Genomic DNA, 5,380 nt, shown 5'->3' on the forward strand with positions numbered 1-5,380 from the left:
TGTAAAACATCCGCCCAACCAGAAGCTGGTGAGGCACAAAAGGAAAAAAATGCGGACTATTTAAACTTAAAAATCTTTTATAAAGTGTTACATGGACTGAATTAAATGGCGGAAATACGTGTTACTTTGTTTGACGCTAATGTACGTGATGGTGAAATTATAAATATATGGTTTAATCGTATTGATTCAGAAAGGGAGAAGCGAGCGCATCAAGGAAGCCTTCTTAAGCAAATATCCATCAAAATCTACCTCGGATGTATGCTAGTACATCAGTAGAAGAAGTTCGTAAAATTTTAACTAGAAGTACTAATAAAGCGTTGTGTTTTAAAGTGTATTTTGTTTTACTATAAAGTATAAATATATTGCAAATGAAGGGAAGTGCATCTTAAAATGCTTATTTTATCGCCTTTTTGCCCTGTTGTATCTATATATTATATATAAATTTATTATTATATAGTATTTGCTAGACACAGTCATTAATAAGTGTCTCTCTAAAGTGTTAATAACAAAAACTGAGGTCAAATATAAAAGTAACTGATGCGACTCAGATTGAATAAAATGAAAACAAAAGCATTAAGATTCACGAAGATGACGTTCTGTGTCATTGGATGAAGTTCACGTCAACACAATATGAATAAAAAAAATTTCGTGCGACCAGATCATCTGATTTGTGTGGTCCTCTTTCAAGAGGCGTTACGACCCTAACTGATGCAGTTGATGGCGGAGGCGGTGTGTGTGTGTTGGGGGAGAGGGTGATTGTTTTGTATTTTGGGCTTGGAGGAATATCGAATGCCAGGTAGCGACGACTATGAAACGTCACCTTCGTAGCTGTATCTGGTGATGGTATAGAGTTTGGCGCGACATTAATTTATAGCGCAGTTGATAGATTATCACTAATAATTACATGGGGTAATCGGCTTCCAAAACTGTCATGCTCAATCGCTTTCAGTCTTTGTATCATCACACAGTAAATACTTTAAAAAATGAAGTCATAATTATTTCTTTCACCTTGTTTTCTGTTGCGAAATGTCGGTTAATCTCTCACTCGTACTGTAAAACGTGCTATTTATACTCAACCTGTGTGGGTTTAAAGAGGCAGAGGCAAATGTAAAGAGCACATCATTTTAGCGAAAAGCCTAATAACGCAAATGAAACTCAAAGTTAAAATATGAAAATTAAAATCTAATCTTAAAAACGAGTGTTCAGTGTGTTCTTTCCAACATTTTATGTTTACTATGATTAATCAATAGCTGCATTCCCACAGATTGAACGTTTTAACAACTTTTTTTTATTTTATGTCTTGGAACAAGCAGTTTTGGGTAAATATCTGACAAACAGTTATAAAAGACTGATGACAAAAGATCAGATCGCAGATTTTCATATTTCCTCTCCAAAATTCATGTTTTATGCATTTTTCTTAAACCGTTAGTAACGGTTTAAGCCATAAAATATTAAATTTGGAATGGAAATATGAAAATCTGCGATCTGACCTTTTGTAAACAGTCTTTCATCACTAGTTTGCAGACATTTACGAAAAAATTTGCTAATTCCAAGACAAAAAATAAAAAAAGTTGGAAAAACGGTAAATCTGTGAGAGTGCAGCTGTAAGAAATAAGGTCATTCAATTACCCGAATTGAAGAATTTGAGGAACTTAACGTTAGTGTCACATGTTTGAGCGTTGTAGAAAAAAATATTTCCAGAATTACCTCCAAATACGCACAATTATATCATATGATTTATAAAGGCTTAATTTGATAAAAATCGTATGTGTTAATAAAATATCGATACTATTTCTTCATCAAAGCACTGTCTCCGGTGTGGTCTAGTGGTAAGGATTTCTGGTTTTCACCCAGACGGCACGAGTTCGATTCCCGGCACCGGAAAAGAAATTTTGAAATTCATAAAAGCACATTAGCTTTTCTTACAATATCGTAATTGATGACTTGCGTAAGATCTAGTGAATGTGTGTTTTAAACGTAACATGTTGTGAAGAATTGCCAATGGCAGAATTGGTGATGATAAAAGTATTGGTCAATATACATTTAGGTCAACGAATGGTAAAAGTGTAATTGATTATGCGGTTATATCTGCTGTGTTGTTTAACATTATTAGTAACTTTATTGTACTTTACACTTTTTCTAGCCATGTACCTATACAAATTAATATCCGTTGTGTATGCGAAAATACAAAGAATGAAGACGCCACTTCTACTGAAAAATTAGCTTGGAATAATAGTAGTATCAATATGTACAAACACGCTGTTGCAAGTGAGTTAAATAATCTTAACAATATTGTTAATAATGTATTGTTCTAATGATACTATTGACAATGGTATAATTACTTTTGGAAACACCCTGTATAAATGTGCCCATACGGTGTTTGGTGTACAAAAACAAACATATAGTCATGATAATCGGAGAAATTGTAAAAACCCGTGGTATAACAATGATTGCGATACAGCTCGGCGTGAATTCAATGAAGCGAATAAAATGTATAGGTTAAATAGGTCACCTCAGTTGTGAGCTGTTATTCTAAACAAAAGACGTTGTTATAGGCGGGTTAAACGAATATCGAAACAGAAATATAATTTAAGAAAAAAATCACAATTACATGATATGTCTAAGCAAAATCCAAAGCAGTTTTAAAAATAATTAAGAAAATCAAAAAGAAAAGTGTTAATAAGCATTCTGTGTCTGCTGAAGATTTTTATTTACATTTTAATCAACTTTTTTCGAGCGATGAAGTGTATAAGAAACTGTCTTGACCGATAATATAGTATATGACAACATTGTTAATACGTTGGATTGTGATTTTAGTGAAAGTGAAGTTATAAAAACTAAAAGCTATAAATAGATTGAAACGTCAAAAGAGTCCTGGAGAAGATATGCTCATTCCTGAATTATTTATAGATAGTAAAGATTCTTTAGCTCCATTGTTATGTAAACTGTTTAATTATATTTACACTAAAGGTGTTTACCCTATATCATGGACTAAAGGAATTATTATTCCTGTGCCAAAATGGGGGACTTAAATAATGTTGATAACTATAGAGAAATTATGTTGACAAGTGTGTTTTCTAAAATATTTTCATTGTTGTTTGACAGCAGGGCTCGGTCTTTTGTTGAAAATAATAATTCTTTGTCCGATTGTGCAATTTGGGTTTAGGAATAAACGTAGTACTGTAGACTGCATATTTGTATTACAAAATATAATTAACAAGATAATAGAACGTGACGAGGGTAAGCTTTATTGTGCATTTGTTGACTTTAAAAAAGCTTTTGATATGGTGTAAAGAAATGGTATTTGGTTCAAGCTTTAATTTCAACAAAAAATTTGTCAAAATATGTAAATATGTTAAAATCTATGTATGAGTCCGTTAAATTTTGTGTTAGAGTGAACGGAAAGTTGTCAGATTCGTTTGGAAGTAATATGAGTGTGAAACAAGGGGAAACATTATCCCCATTGCTATTTATTATGTTTATTAATGATATGGAATCACTGTTAAAAAGTGTTAGAGATGACTTTGTAAATTAAGAAGAATTACAGATATTTATGCTCCTTTTTGCTGATGATACTGTTTTGTTCTCTAAATCTGTGGAAGGCCTTCACTTGTTATTAAATAAATTACATGATTATTGTTTAAAATGGAATATCACTGTAAATACTAATAAAACTGTTGCTATGATATGCAAGAAAGGTACACGGAAAGAAAATGTCAGTTTATTTTATAACAAAGTTAAACTGGATATTGTTAATAAATTTTGCTATTTGGGAGTAATGTTATCATCCAATGGAAAATTTTCAGTGGCCCAGAAAGCTTTATCTGAACAAGCGTTATGTGCAATGTTTTCGTTAAATTCTTTGTTTGAAAAGATACCCGTAAATGTACATGAAAAACTTAAATTATTTGATTCAATGGTTTTACCAATATTAACATATGGTTGTGAAATATGGGGATTCCATTCTGCTCCCGATATAGAACGGGTTTATTTGAAATTTTTAAAACAATAACTAAATGTTAGATGTCAAACAACTAATGCTACTGTTTATGGTGAACTTGGCAAAGTGCCATTATATGTAATACGCCAAGAGAGGATATTGTAATATTGGTATAAGCTTGTAAAATCAAATGATAACCTGTTGTCTAGATGTTTTAGATAATGTAGTTCACTAAATATAAGCAGCTCATGGTATTCTGATGTTAAAAAATTGTTAAATGATTTAGGATTTAACTACCTATGGGATAATATGTCAGTCACTAAATTACAGTTGTCAAAAGTTATTGAAAGATTATATGATCAGCACATGCAGAAATGGTATGCGACTTTAAATTATCGTCCAAACTTTGTACTTATAAAGATATAAAAACAAGATTTTGTTATGAAAAATATGTCGAAAGTGTCACTAATGTTAACCATAGAGTATCTCTAAGTAGAGTGCGATGTTCAGCACACAAGTTAGCTATAGAAGAAGGCAGATATAGAAATATACCAAGAGATGATAGAAAATGCATATATTGCAATATGAATATGATTGAAGATGAATATCATTTTATTCTTGTATGTCCATTTTATAAAGATATTAGACAAATGTGCTTACCACGATATTATTGTCATTGGCCAACCAAGAAAAAACTATGTATTTTGTTAAGTTCTGAAAATGCAGCATTATTAAGGAAACTTGCTAAATTTGTTTATATTGCCATTGAAAAGCGCAAAAGTGCTTTAATTTAATTTAATTATTGCTTGTTAGTATTTGAATAGCTATATTTATATTTGTTCTTGAATTTATGCTCTTCTCATACAACATTAATGTCAATACTGTTTTATATTACGGCCGTGAATGTATATATATGCATTTGGCTACGAACATGTTAATGTTTATGCCTAATAAAAGTTCTGTTCTGTTCTGTTCAAAGTATGCCCCTTGTGTCAAAAGTGACACTGCCCCGGGGGTCACAAGTTTCCTAGAGACTTATTTAGAAATATTTTCAAAATCTCCTTGTTTCAAACCACAAGGCACATACCTTGATATTTGTTGTGGAGCATCATATTATCACCGTCTAGCAAAACATTTGAAATTATGCCCCTTGGGCAAAAGCTGACTTATTTTTTAATTTTTAAAGCTACAGAAATGAAATTTTGACCATGTACAGTTTTGAAAGCAAATATTTTTTACTCTTAGATTACCTTTACTTGGCATATAAATAGTTCATGCAACTAATCTGCTTACAACACTTTCTGTCCTCAGATGTTGAACATGTAGCATTTTTTAGCTAACCCAAACACAAAAAAGTGAACTATATATGTGTTGCCTATTACTCATACGTACATGCTCTGGATTGAAAATGACCACAAGAGTCATGCCAGTAGAACATAG

The 5,380-nt window shown here is 31.6% G+C and overlaps 1 non-coding gene across 1 annotated transcript; it reads left to right on the top strand.

Annotated features, from left to right (window-relative positions):
- The first annotated feature begins 1,812 nt into the window (after positions 1–1,812).
- On the top strand, positions 1,813–1,884 carry Trnae-uuc (transfer RNA glutamic acid (anticodon UUC)). Its single transcript has one exon. It is a non-coding gene; the product is annotated as a tRNA-Glu (tRNA).
- The last annotated feature ends 3,496 nt before the right edge of the window (positions 1,885–5,380 follow it).

Source organism: Mya arenaria, chromosome 15 (genome assembly GCF_026914265.1).
Source record: "Mya arenaria isolate MELC-2E11 chromosome 15, ASM2691426v1".
Classification (NCBI taxonomy): domain Eukaryota; kingdom Metazoa; phylum Mollusca; class Bivalvia; order Myida; family Myidae; genus Mya; species Mya arenaria.